The following is a 15,066-nucleotide window of genomic DNA, read 5'->3' on the forward strand; positions in this document are numbered from 1 at the left end:
TCTTAAATCTTCAGTGAAATATATGAAATGTACATTATGGCAAGAATACATATGACTGATTTCCATATGAATTCTCAACTGAATACAATAATATTAAATAAATAAATTTCATTCTAAATTCCTAGAACGTATCATTGAAAGACTGTATATATGCTAAAATCTTAAATATTTTGCCTGATTATCTATTTTAAAGAACAGAAACAATCTCAACTTACAGTAATACATCCCAATCAGTACAGAGCAAACATAACAACAATGAAACAGAGAAGATTAAGTTCATTTTTTCAGAATAGTTCTCACAAGCATTTAAAGTGAAGGAAAACAATTATTTTTACACATGGAACACCATAAATAGCATTTTTATTCCACTTAATCTCGTAACAGCCTGGTTGGCTCCAGTCATCTTCTATCGTAATTGAAAGAATTATGGAATAGCTAATTTACTAATAAAAATGCATCCCTTCTGTCTTCCTTCCCTTTTTTGGCACATTTGCAGCTAAAATGTTTTTCCATCTTAAGACACTTGTACAAAGATGCTGCCAGGGAGCCCCCCGGCTCTGCCTTTTGCTCTGGAAAGTATTTTCTGAAACAGGAAAAAAGCCCACAAAAATATCATAGAAGACCAAATAAATAAATAAATATATAGCCACCACAAACAAACAAAAAAACCCAACAGCTTCGTTGAAATGCTCCCCTTTCTGTAGATCTAGAGTTTGAACAGAATAATTAGAATCTCCTGCTTCTTCAATGAGAGTTTTATGAGCTTTAAAGGATATTGTCCAGGTGACCAAGATGTGTAAAAGTTCAACATCTGGCATGTGATCCTTTCCATAATGCTGGGCTGACAAAAATGAACCTTCACCTAAAATAAATTATCCTTTCCAGGGAACGAGCTAACAAGGTTCTTTGTTTACTATGTTTCCCTTGCAATAAAGATATTGGAAATTTTATATTTAAGGCAAGGATATGGATCCAAACAAGTTCTATGCTATACAAAAGCAAGTTATTCTTGTTAAACTGCCAGTAAATACTTAGTTCACGGTACTGATGCTTTAAAATTATTATATTTCAGTGTATAAGCTAATATTATAAGGAAAACATGGTCCCAGTTGAAGAAGTAATTATTTTTTGTTTTCCTACAGGTCTATTACAAAATCACAAAATTATATTTGATTTAACAGCTAAAATATTTTTCCAGTGAGACTGATGACAAAACTTATGTTAATTTCTCACTCCTTGCTTTCATAGGTACAAGTATGAACTGGGGGAGGGGAAATGAAAAACCCCCTCACCTTTTCGATTGTAGCTCCAGAAAGGAACAAGAGCTTCATGGAACAAAAAGTAAAGGTTCAAAGAAGAGTCACTTCTTAAGTTTATGGCATTCAAGCATAAAGCAGAACAGAAGACTTCCTCTATTTTCACTTTTCTTTAAAAGGAATACTAAGGCATTCTACTAAAAATAAATAAATAAATAAAGGGAAAGAAAAAACGAAGTTTTCTGCTGTCAGTAGAGAATTCTAAGTTTTCTTTTGCATTTTATGACAAGAGCTTTCTGTTCTATCTAGTCATCTAGGATATCAATTACCAATCCTTTATTTAAAAAATTGAACTTTGATGAATTAACATCACTTCAGATTTTTATTTTCTTGTCATTAAATGGTTAAATTTATAAGTATTATGTCATTACTTGCATTTTTCCTTCAATCTACTTAAAGTTTTTGTTATTCTATGATCTATACCAAATAAAAGAAACAATTTTATCATACTACGTGGACTGGATCAGGACAAAAAGCCATCTTCACCAACACTGTGTATGAAGCAGTACTATATATGCTTCCTGAAAAGCCTTACATTAGACCTGGTATTCTCCAGTTTCCAATTTAGACTAGATTTTGTTAGCCAGAGGTGGCAAATTCGCATTTACTAGTGAACGACTCTGTGGAACTGAATTGATGTAAATGTTTTGCAGCCACTCCATCTCAATGCCGTTAAATTCACAGCTTCCTGAGAAGATCCACCTTCTAATAAATTCATTTATGCCTCATATTATTGGAGGACAGAGTGAAAAAAGAATCTCTGTTTATCACATGCGTCCTACAGCATCTTTTCTGAGGTAATTAGAAATAAATCAAAATGTTTCTGAAATGCAAGCTTACTGTAACTCCAGTGCTGTTTTCTTTTCTTTGCTAAATTCCTAACACTTCAATTTTAGTTTGTTTTGTTTTGTTAAGGTTTTTTTTTTTTTTTTACTCCTATTGAGTACTAAGTTGACATACTTACAAAACTATCATAAATTCAGTATCTCAGCACTAAATAGCAGTAGCTCACAGCCACTATTTTGTGGTTTTTTTTTTTTAACATAAAATTCACTTTTTCCTTTTCCATAAATGCTATTAAACTGAGTGTCATATGGCTTTCTTACATTTACAAAAAAAAACTTAAAATACTTAACTTGAGAACAAATATTCTTGTATTTATTTGTAAAGAAAAAAAAAAAGAATAGTCTGGGGAAGCAGTTAGATATTAAAACGTAGCTGTACAAAGCTAGTATGTGCTACTCATTGTAGCAGCACAGTACAGAGCACATCTGTGAAAATACACAGGATTCATTTTACACTTTGATGTGTGGCCTTTGTTTCTTGAAAGCGATCTGCTTTGCACTGATAACTCCACATACTGTTTGATGCAAGGCTGGTTACGTAAGATTCCCCTAATGAATTCCCTCAGGGCAGCTATAACCTGTGCTCTCATACATCTTGGAAGAATTAACTTCTAAAACTAAAAAGTTAAAATTGCAAAGTAATCTATAAATAAAATAGTACTTTCACTAAGAAACCTCAGGTCATTTTAAATTTCTAGGTTTTCTCCATCTTTTATATTAATAGACTGCCAGCTGTAGTTTTGTCAGAAAATCATACTATTGATTCAATACAGAGGCTTTCCATATCTTATTTATGTGGTTCTAAAATATATATGAATGCTTGATCATACTTTCACTAACTGGTAACAGCAGCTGGCTTTCCAGAAACAGAGTATCCTATAATTCACTGAAAAACACTGCAGTACATTTCTGACAGAAGAAAAGTATGTTGAAGACTGAACATAGAAGTCAACAGGAGTTTTCACTTCTGACACTGACTTCTGTATAACTCATCATGGTAACTTCTAGATTAAACTTAAACAAAGTTCCCCTCTGTACTGATTCAACACCTCAAAGTTTTAGTATTTTGCATTAAATTTTGTTTTATACTCAATTAACATCTGCCACCACTCCTCAAATCCTCTGCAACGCTTTGTGGAAAGCTACCTTTGGTTTCATGACGACAGCAACTGGGTCACTGGTTTCAGAAATCCTATATCAGTCAAACTCATTCCATCACTATGTGGAAAACATTGTAATAAATGTAACATGCCAGACTTGATTGACCATGCGCCCAGGGCTGGGCAGTGTCACACAGTAGGGAAAAGCTACCATGACAGTGAGGGGCAGGGGGTAGGGTGCAGGGCTATACGAGCTTATGATTGAAATTGTTATTAAACCATCCTGCATCTGAAGAATATAGAATATTGGAAACTCCAAAAAGAAATGGCTATGTGAACATGTAAAATAACAGATGTTACTCTGCTTTACAATACTTCTCTTGGAAGTTTATGTTGTCAGAAGGAAACAGATCTAGTAAGACTGAAAAAAAAAAATAAACAGTTTTTTCCCAATAGAATTAGAATACCTATGTAAATTAATAAAGATATTACCACTACTCTACAAAAGAAAGGCTTTTTAATTTACTGTGCTGCATGCATAAACACATTTTATTCAGATTGTAAAAAGGAAGATAAGCAATGGCTAAGGGCAAAGGCTACACTTTTCATTTCAACTAAACAAGTGTAAGTAGATGAGAATTAGATGGAAGCATTATACGCAGACAGAACATACCATTTGGAGAAAAAACTTGTAATAGGGGTCTAAAAACAGAGATTGTCAACATATTACCATGGGAGATTGATAGATGCATAACTGTTCTAACAGAGGCAGATCACTTCCAGTCATGAAATAAAACAGAAATCAGCCACATTTGTAGGAGATTATCAGTAAAAAGCTTGCAAACATTCAGAAATAATTAAACAGAAGGTATTCTCCCAGTTCAGTCTTCCTTGCCACTGAAGTTTGACTCCTGGTATGGTCAGATCAAGGGATTTGATTTCCTTTCTTATTCTGGCTGCAGCGAGCTTGAGTAGGACTGTCTGGTAGATGCCTTTGGCAAACACACACCTCATAAACTGAACAGCTTGCCCTTCCCATTTTTTTTTGCCCTCATTTTGGTCACTCTTCATTCTCCCTTTCTCTGTCTCAGTCTTTTCCCAAATACACAACCCATCCTTAGTTTTTCTTCTTTGGTCTCTGTTTTGCTACATCTGAATCCAAATTCAGTACATCATTACCTCTGTATCTCAACTAATATCTATGTCCTGCTAGCCTGGCAAGCCTCCTCTCCTCTAGAGATCTTCAATAATCCCCACTGGCTATGTGCAACACTCAGCCATTTCTCACTTAACTTTCTATTAACTACCTAAGAAATCCAGCCAGCCTCCACACCACTATTGGCAATTTCTTTGCTACACACACTGTCATTTGTCACAAATAGCTATTCCTCATGTCTTTTCCAGTAGTTTCCAGCATCCTGATGATCTTATTCTCAGGTCAGGAAACATTTGCCTTCAGCCCTGCCTACTTTTCTCTGTCAACTGCAGAAGAAAGGCCACAATGCTTACAACTTACATGACTAGAGTTGCAAGGAATTAACTGGAGTGGAAGGATTTATTTAGCTACATAAGATCCTGCAGGGCAGTCTGACCTTACTTGGCCTACAGACTGAATCCTCGTATATATATGACATGAGCTAGTTTCTATCTAAGAGTTGTGCAGCTGTCTAGGTAGCTTCTCACAAGGGCCACCCTTCTTTGCATTCCATACTTCTTGTTTTGAAGTTCTTGACTTCCAGTTTGATCTCTCCCAAGATCTTTATGTTCTTCTCTGTTGCCTCTATGAAGTATAAAAGCCAAGAAGCGTTTCTTCCTTTCTTACCTACCATCTTCACTGAAAATCCCAGAAATGTGCATACCAACATTTTGTTTATACCCCAGGGATACCAGAATTGAATTTCACCTACTTTATAAGTAAAAAGCTTAGTGATTCTCTGCTTCCCCTCTTCCTCTTACATGGGACAGGGAGGCCTTAAACCTTCTTCAGGCTTACTAGAAAAGAGAATGTAGATCCCCTTCTTTTGCTAGTTCTTCTTCAAACTTGGAAATACTGGAAAAAAATAGGGAATTCTCCCCATTCTCTCCTCATTGGAAGAATACAGAGGAAAAAGCAAGTCCACCTCATATCTCACACCAGGAAGCAAAAATGGGAGTCATCATCCATAAAGGCAGCGAGAAGATGCAGTTACCCCATCTTGAATTTACTTTGAACACATAAAGCTCATAGTTTTCCATAATGCCATACAGTCTCCATGTTTTTTAGGGAGCTTAAGGTATATTGCTTATAGTAAAAATGCAGTTTATTGGACAAAGAGGTTAACAATTTTATTTGTATGTAACTTAGCCATACTTGTTTTCAGCCTTCCTTCTTTACTATTTTCTTAGTATCAGTTCTGTCTTGCATACTTTCAGGATCAGAGTGACATTATCCGTACACTGTAGGTATTTAAGATCATCGCTTTTCTAAGTTCTCCAAAAGTTTCACTTAGCAGTGGGTGAAACCTTGATGTCCTGGAAACAAAAATAACTTGGGGAAACTGTGAAGGAAGAAGTGCAGTCACCCCTCATCATACTCAGCTAATCCTCTAACAAAAACATGCAATAAAAGATCACATGCAGGTTCATGAAAAAGTCCAGATATATGCAAACAAGTACTAACAAAGAATGCAAGAGAAGTATAGAAAAAATTTAGCTTCTGTATGTGTCATTAAAGTGAATGATATCATAAAATTATATGTATTTTTTTAACAATAAACTTTTACTTTCCTGCTTAAGAAAGAGATACTGTATGAAAGAACCAGTAAAACTATTTGTGGATTGGATAAAATATTTTACAAGGCACGTAAGACAGTAGCTTTGCTTACCAAAACCATTTCTGAGAATTGTATCATTACACTCATAAAGAGAATATTATGTGGAGAAAATACTGAACGTTAAAGGACTCTTTAATCTACCAGAAAAGATGTTCACATGCATTAAGGATCACCCACTGGATCAAATTATCAAATAAAGTCATGGTTTCATCATCTCCTACTGAAAACTCAATAAAAAAACAGTAGTCAAATTTTACCTATTAAACTCCATGTAGAGGTAAATACATAATGTTTGACTAGATGATCTAATGATACAACTTACTCAAAGATTTTATCACAGCTCAGACAGATCTCCAGTCATCAAAATCTACAACTAGGGAATTGTAAGATCTGTGGGAGAACAGTATATTTTTCTCACCTTGAGTGGACTCTCAGAATTTGCAGCTAGCCATCAAAAACTACAAACTGTCTAAACATCAGAGAGTCATGGACTAGTACTATAGCAATGAATCCAAATTGACACAGGGAGTCACATCAATCTGTATCTTAAAACATCTGGGTTTCTGCAGAGGAAAAAAAAAAGTACAAATGGAATAATTCAGTCTTTAAGGCTTGAATTCATTTATAATTTATGTCCTTTTAAGTCCAGAGTCCAAAAGCTGTGCATTAATACTACAGCTTCGAGTCAATAAATGAACACTTGCAGCAATTACAACAGAAAATGGAAATACGCTTCCTCTTTTTTACTGCATTTAATCCATCTCACAATGTTTCTGTCAGTGTTTCTTTCTTTGTATGTGGGCATGTCATTGCCTGGAGCACTGGTTTACATATTATATTCCACAGGATTTTAACACAACTAGAAGAGATTTTGTATATTTTTAAAGTATTTTAGGGATAATTTGAGATCTGAAGAGCAGTTCTAAAATCAATTTCTACAGTGTGAGTGAATTATATATTACACAGTAAGTCTAAAAAGGCTTGTAATCTAGATGTGATTTTGAGTAAGTGGAAATGGGTAGCATGTAATAACTGCAGAAAAAAAATTTAGATTATCCTAATCTAACAAAATCACATTTAAATGAACACTTTAAAACGTGTTTGATAGATGATTGTATGATCTCTTTCTATTTTATGCTGGCAGACACTAGTAAGGAAAAAAAAAAAAAAAAAAAAGGAAAATCACAGAATGGTCCGGGTTGGAAGGGACCTTAAGGATCATGAATCTCCAACCCCCCTGCCACATGCAGAGCCACCAACCTCCACATTTAATACTGCTGCCCAGAGCCCCATCCAATCTGGCCTTGAACACCTCTAGGGGTGGGGCATCCACAACCTCTCTGGGCAGCCTGTTCCAGCACCTCATCACTCTCTCTGCGAAGAACTTCCCCCTGACATCCAACCTAAATCTGCCCTCCCTCAACTTCAAACCAGTTCCCCTTCTCCTGCCATTATCTACCTTTTTGAAGAGTTGATTCCCCTCCTGTTAGTAGGCTCCCTTTAGGTACTGAAAGGCTGCAATGAGGTCACCCCGCAACCTTCTTTTCTCCAGGCTGAACAAGCCCAGCTCCCTGGGGAGAGGGAAATAAAAGCCTACTACTAAGGAAAAAAAAAAAGAAAAAAAAAAAATTAAAGGTATGTATTGTATGACTGTGAAGGGAGGAAGTCTGACCACAAGTCAACAACTTCACACTATTGACTAGCAGCCACCGGAGCCTTTCAAGCTCTCCTGTATGTCAGTATCCTGCATGGTGGTGATCTCTCCTTGAGCCACGATGTCTCTTAAAGTTACTTCTTGAGGCCAAGAGATTTCTTACCAGGTATCCAACATTTGCATCAAAGTAAGCAACATTTTTTATATGTGCACAACATTTATATACACATATATACATGTATATGTGTGTGTGTGTGATATTTTGTGAACATCAAGCAAGCTTAATTATCAGCCACAGTAAGCAGTAGAGTGCTTGATCACCATCAAACATTGATTGGTAAGTCCTTTTGGTTAACCTCGTATGAGTAATTTGTTTCAATGTAATTCACCTGTGACAGTAAGCCAGATGCAAAATGCACTAAGGATTTAAATCTGGGTTGGGTTCTCTATCTATTCATACTCATCACTGTACTGCACAAGAAATTTCTAGATCCTCACAGGTTCTAACACTTACCATTTATTTTTCTTTTTTCCTCTCTGGTACTCAAACCAAGTGGCACAAGCCATAGCTTTACCATAGAGTAAACTGCTTAGGCTAGATGGATAAACAATAGTTCCCATTTTTCTTGACGAGTAGAAGTGACAGCATAGCTGTGGTATGAATTCACATCTGTCTAACCTCATGAGTGTATGTGCCAGTCACACCTTTCTCTAAGAACTGTTAATATTAATCCCTCCTTTAGCTCTCTAGGCGAATTACATTTCTTTTTGTTTGATGGCCTTCAGATTTTCAATTGTATTCAATTGCTACAGTTTTCATAAAAAGCTGAGAATTGCAACTAGAAGGGACTTTTTGCAGTGGGGACAATAGACATGTAGAAGGGCCTGCCACATCTGGATCAAAAAGGATGTTTATGATGACAGGCACTATAAACATTGCCTATCTGTTCCTCTCAGATTTAAAATATCTCTAAAAAAGGGCTTGTCTACCCTACATTTTGTGGGATATTTACATAGGAAAAAAGATATCTCACTCATCCCTTGTTAGAATTGCAATTTTATGAACATAATGATACTAAAGCTCAGTGGACAACATTACTAAGAATTTGTTTGATTCATAACTGTCTTCTAAATTATTATTTATCACACTAAACCTGAAAATGTATCTGTATTCATATGTATATTCGGTAAACCAATTCTTTGTTACCTTTCATTTGAGATGCATGCTAAACTTCAAAATTTCATTTTCTTCAGATGGATGGAACTTCAGAAGACAGAAGAAATGATTTAAAAAAAATGTTAGTCACATCTTCCATCACTACAACTTCAGTGCACCCCTAGCTTTTATTCTGAGTTTTATTTCTGCTGAATTTCAGAGCTGAGTTCAGATATTCTATAGTGACTTACAGATTCAATTTGCAGATCATTCACTTATTATATGAGAAATCTCTAGTCTAGGAGTATATTGACCTTAGGCTCTTTCTGTTGTTCATGGAGGAATGTTACCTCTAAGAATCTGTCTTGGACATGCTATACTATCCTTTCTTTCTAAAGTCTACAAAGAGACTTCAAGTGCCTAATTTAACACAGAATATATTCTGTTAATTTTCTAAAACTTGAAATGACTAAGCATAGGCAGACAACAGTAAACAGCTAAGTCAGATGACTTGTCTCAGAAAAGCCCTCCAACCATGTTCTCAGTAGATGACTTAATTACCTCAGTGTTTCCACCACCCAACTGCCTTACTGGCAACACCGAATCGCCACATTAATTTCAGTAACACGTACCTTCTGTTTACGGCATCTCAGATGAAAAGATACAGATCCTGGACTTCAAAGTCTTCACACATTCAAGTGCATGAACATGACAGTAGCACAAATACCTATCCTTTCTATGACAAATTAGAAAAAAGATATAACCTGAACACAATTACATATGTTGCAAAACCTCCTGTTTTTTTCTATACCAGAGGAGACAACATAAATTGAACTTTGCTGGAGTACTATACTTGTAGGTTCAAAGCTAGAGCAGGAAAAAAACTCAAACTACTTTTCCTTCACAGTGATACCAGAGGCGTTCAAAAGCAAGTATTTGTAATCTTTGAAGCAAATGTAACTGCAATGTTATTTAATTTTCTTTTCAGAATAGAATTATTAATGAAACTATATTTATAAGCCATTACAGACAATCTGTCATGGTTATTCTTAAGGGATTTTTTGTGAAAATTTAATGAATTAACTCTAAATATAATTCTATCACAATATATGGTATGTCAAATAAAATTCATGTTTCAAGTCCTGATCAACATAAAGGCATCGCCCAGCGATCCCGTTGTCAGGATTTGAATCTGACTCCTATGTATTTTAATGAACAATATCTGGAAAAGGAAACCTGAATTTCCAACAAATATCTGACTGGCTCTTCATTCACACATCCATTGATTCCATCCATCAGACATCAATCATATTTCTTTGTCAAACAACTGACATCAAATCTCTCTTTGCAGAAATCAAGTCGCTTTCCAGTAATTAGAGGCCTTTGATTGCTGGCCTCTTATCATGGCAAAATAGCTGTGTAACTTCAACAAAGTCCCTTTTAAGGCTGACACTATACCAACTACCTTTTTGCTCTTCTTTCAGAAGGCAGATTTCTGCTTGCATTTCAGTATGCTGCAGGTGCGTACTAAAGTTTTCACATCTGACAAGTAAAGAATAATTTATTCTTAAAGTCTCACAGTATTTAGATAACTCCTAAATTAAGAATGTAAACGATGCTACTGTCTATCAGTTCTACTGCCATCAATATTATTGTCAATAACATCTGCTTTAAAGCAATTAAAGCGGTCTTCAGTTACATAACCATAGACTTAACAGCATAAACAAAGAAGCTGCAGAGTATCTGTAACAGCCAAGGCACAGGATCTGCAGATCTCCTCCAGCTACCTGAGAAGCTATGAAATCCAGTAGCATATGTTAAGCGATACATACGGGGAAAAGAAATCTTACTTCATGTTAAAATGAAGTAAGCTCACAGTTGACCTGGAATAAGATCTTAAGACTGCAAGTTATTTATGTGCAAAATTCAGGTTAATTGTCCAAAAATTTTAAAAAGTAAATATATAGTAGGTACTGTTAGAAAAGTAACAAATAGCAAAGCAGGAAACATGTATGTTATTACCTAAACTGATGTTCTCCTGCATTTTGAATACTGTATTCAGTACTCTACTGACATAGGCTTTGAAATCTCCTATCACTGAAGCTCCCTAACTTCTAATCATAAAGAACCTTATTATCACCTCTTAGGAAAATCATACTTGTTGTTTAGCCTTGTCTGGGGAAGAATGAGATTTGTTGACTTCAACTTCAATTTATATTTTATTCCAGGATTTTATTTTTGTAGTTTATCAGTAACTACAGTATCCTAGGTGCTAAGGAGATCTTTAATAAGTGAAGATGCAACAACAGCCAGTATCTGAGAACTCAGCCAAACAGACTCAGATAAAAATAAGTCATAAATTTTAATGTTCAAGGTGACTGGCCAATCTGTGGAGGTAATATAATATCAATCTCATCTCAAGTATTTCAGTTCAGATTTAGCATCGGATTTTAAGGAGATGCACTGTAGTCATTTGCAAGCCTCTGTCTTACTTTATAATAAAAACTTCTTGCATGCCCAAGGTATGCTACAGCGGTCAGATTCTATGATTCTATTTGATCCTTAAAAAAGGTGAATGCGAACATATGAAGGCATTCCTGGTAGTACAGTCTACCATTAGTTTCTTGAAAGATGAATAACATCAATTTGATCAGAAGACTGAATGCAGACTATCCCATGCACATTTTCCCACAATACTCTTCCTCACATACATAGTTAATGGAAGACCAGTGAGTCACATTCTCCAAGCACTTCTAAAACTAAATGAGATTTAGTATGGTACGTGCATCATGAAGTTCTTCTGCAGTATACATTTCATATGTAGAGTTTGTAGTTACTCTGATTTCTCTTGGTATGCTTTGCATGTATTTTAAGTATTGCAAGGCTCATGCATTTTACATCCTTAGTAAATCTTTTCAAATCATGAAACATAATTTAAGTCTTCACGTGACTGTAATTTATTTCTTTCAGCACCAAGAACCTGCATTTCACTGTCATTTTTGTTCTGCACTCTCAGTTTTTGTAAAATAATTTGCCAACGCTTCTTGTAAGAACAGATAAGGGCTTTGCATATCCTCCAAATGTCTTCTCTTTCTCTTTGCACTCTCTACCATGATTCATTGTCTACCTAACTGAATTTTGATTTAGTTTCTAAAACAGATTAAGAGCCCAAGATCAATGAATGGAACTTCAAACCCTTAAATGTTCCAACAAAACTGGAGTTAAAATAGTTTGGGCAACATTTTATTAATTGGCAGAAAGTAGATCAAAGTTCTTCAAGACAATCACTTTGTTAACAATGTGAGATATTTTCACCCTCTTGAAGTATAGCAACACTGCTATTTTACAATAAGAAATATCTTCAACCCTTCCTCCTCCATGTTGTATTTAGGTTATCAAGTAAAATTCTTAGCATAATACAGGAAAATAATAAGTATGGAAGCAAGCAAGCTATAATTTATTATTAAGTGAAACCTGGTTATTCTGTACATGTTTCTCCAGTGAACATTATTTCACTAGAGAAACAATGTTCTTTAGTAAAGAACAACAGGTATTCTTTTTTGCTATACACTTTATTTTTTGTGATTCATGACTCAGTGTTACTATGCTAAGTGTACAGAATTGAGAACATGCTTATTTGAAAGAGAAAAATGCAAGGGTGACAAAATACAATTATTATATCATACATAGTATCATTAAAATTTGCTTAATTTTGTTATATAAATAAGTTAGGCAAAAATTTGTAGATAGAGATAATATCTCTCACGATCTCTAGTGAGTGGATCAGATTTCAGCTATGCTGTTCTTAAGATATGACCTATTATTAGATTACTAGAAATGTAAAACAGCTTATTTTAGATACTTGAAAATTAGTCTGAAGACTAAGTTCTTGTACTCAATACAATCTTAAGTACTACTTCAGGACTTTTTGAAAGAGCATATTGCTTTAACCACTCCTAAATATTCCCAGTCTTGGTATCTAGTTGTCCAGTGAAGACTAAAGGCCTGTTTTGTTATTAACCTGTAAAACTGTGTCCTTGGAAAATTAATTAAGTGAAAAGCCTAACACTTTTACTTGTGAATTACTTTTTTATCCCCAAAATTTTCATAAGTATTTAAAAATTAGATACAGCACCTGTTTTTCAGTATTTATCCATTGAAAGCATAGTCCTCATAAGGTATTTATATATATGCTTTAAATATGCTGCTTTTATGCAAACACATTTTTTCCCTTTCAGGATAAGGAGCCTTCCTAGAAATGGACAGCAGGGGGACTTCAACTCTGCTCTCTGCTGTACTTATGGATCTTGCTTTATTTTAGAGCCACTTGATTCAAAACAACTGTACAAACTGGAATGTTTCCAAAGCTGATCCTTGTTCTCTGTCTTGGAAGACTAAGCAATAGGTCTTTCTGCTTTTATCTTTCTGCTTTTATGGGCTAACCAGAAATTTGTGCAGTTTAACAAAGACAAATGCCAAATTCATCATCCAGGGATGATGAATCCCATGGACCAACTGATGCTAACTGGAAATCAGTTTTGCAAAAAAGGCCCTTGGGGTTCTAGTGGACCAACCTCCTGGACTGTATCAGGAGGCATGTTGCCAACAGGTTCTGAGAGGTGAACCTGCCCTTTTATTCACCTTTGGTGAGGCCACACCTGGAGTACTGTGTCCACTTGTGGGCTCCCCTGTACAAAAAAGATGCTGTACTAACAGATTCAATGCAATGACTATGGAGAGAGAACTACAAAGATAACAAAGTGACAGAAGCATCACTAATACAATGAAAGGCAAAGAGAGCTGGGACTGTTTAGCTTAGACTTAATTCCTTGGAAACAACAACAGATACAGAGAGCACAATAACTCTATTTGATCAGAGCAAAGTCTCAGCTACAAAGCACCATTTTTCAAACTAGTCACCATCATTCACTATATATTTTCAACAGGAGCCTGCATACTGTGCTTGTAAAAATCTGCACCAGCAGAAGTGACCCACGGTCGCTGCTGTCACCGCTAAAATGCACTGCCCACTGCTCATATCCACTGGTTGGTCCCCATCAATGGTCAGCAAAGTGTCAGTGAACGTCAATGGGGGCCATCTTATTTTGCATGGAGAAATACAGAGACACACCTTTGCTTCACACACACTTCCTAGTCAGGTGCCATTTGATCAGACAGCCCCTCTACTGCCACCTGCCACTAAGCAACAACATATAATGGCATATTAGTGGGAAGGTTCAATCTGTACTACCATACCACCAACATCTGCCTCTGACATTATGGGCCAACATAAAATATGAGACATTACCTTCAAGGCAGTCCTCAAAATAGCACTATCATTTGGAGAGTGGAAAAGCAACTTCGTGGATACTTCATGGACAACCAGCTAATTAATTAGATGCACTGAAATGTTAATACAGTCTTTAAATTTTCCCTTCCCTTTTGTTATTTATTCATTTTAGGTTGTAAACTCTTCAGTGACTTTTCTATGACTTTTCTTTTTCCTTCATCCTAATTCTCTAATTCTATACTTCCCCCATTATTTCCCTGAGGCTTGGCTTTTATAATTATTTCAATATCATGTCTTAGTTTTCTTATTTCATTTTTATTAATCCATTCCCTGGTTGATTGCCTTGATGAGTACACTCACATAAGTTCATGCTTGGACATTTTTTTAAAGGTCTGATTTAATTGGCATGGATAAATGGATACATTTAATTATTTAAGTGACTTGTATAAGTAATCTTGATTGTTTCATGAGAGGAACTGAGTTTTAAAAAGAGATGCAAAAAGCTTCAGATTAAGTACGCCTTCCCAAATCTGTTTGACAGTATGTTCCTGTTCCAGTTGCATTAGGTACCATAGCAACTGCAGAGAAAGAAGTGGGATATCAAGGAACTATCTCAGCTAGAGAAGTAAACATGTAGTTGGAAGTACAAATCTGTGCTGTTTTGTTTTTTTTTTTTTCCCTGCTACCTTGTCTGTTCTGTATCCAGTTCAAGAAGTGTGATGATAAGCAGCAGTCTGAAATACTTTTTTGTTTGTTTTCTCCTTCCCACCCCAGGCTCTAGCGACTGCACTGGTGACCTTGTGAAAGACCTTAATATTACTGAGTCCTTCTTTAATAAATATACTCTACATATGGCATATGTAAGTAAAAACTGTACATTGTTAATGTAGGT

The 15,066-nt window shown here is 35.5% G+C and overlaps 1 protein-coding gene and 1 long non-coding RNA gene across 2 annotated transcripts in view; both read right to left on the minus strand.

Annotated features, from left to right (window-relative positions):
• Positions 1-15,066, minus strand: part of GPC5 (glypican 5) — a gene marked incomplete at its 5' end in the record, with an annotated part of 595,457 nt that overhangs the window by 563,088 nt on the left and 17,303 nt on the right.
• LOC125688012 (uncharacterized) lies at positions 2,416-13,530 on the minus strand. Its single transcript, XR_007374565.1, has 3 exons — positions 9,517-13,530; positions 8,936-8,992; positions 2,416-6,637 (listed from the first exon to the last, which is right to left on the minus strand). It is a non-coding gene; the product is annotated as an uncharacterized LOC125688012 (long non-coding RNA).

This window comes from Lagopus muta, chromosome 1 (genome assembly GCF_023343835.1).
Source record: "Lagopus muta isolate bLagMut1 chromosome 1, bLagMut1 primary, whole genome shotgun sequence".
Taxonomy (NCBI): domain Eukaryota; kingdom Metazoa; phylum Chordata; class Aves; order Galliformes; family Phasianidae; genus Lagopus; species Lagopus muta.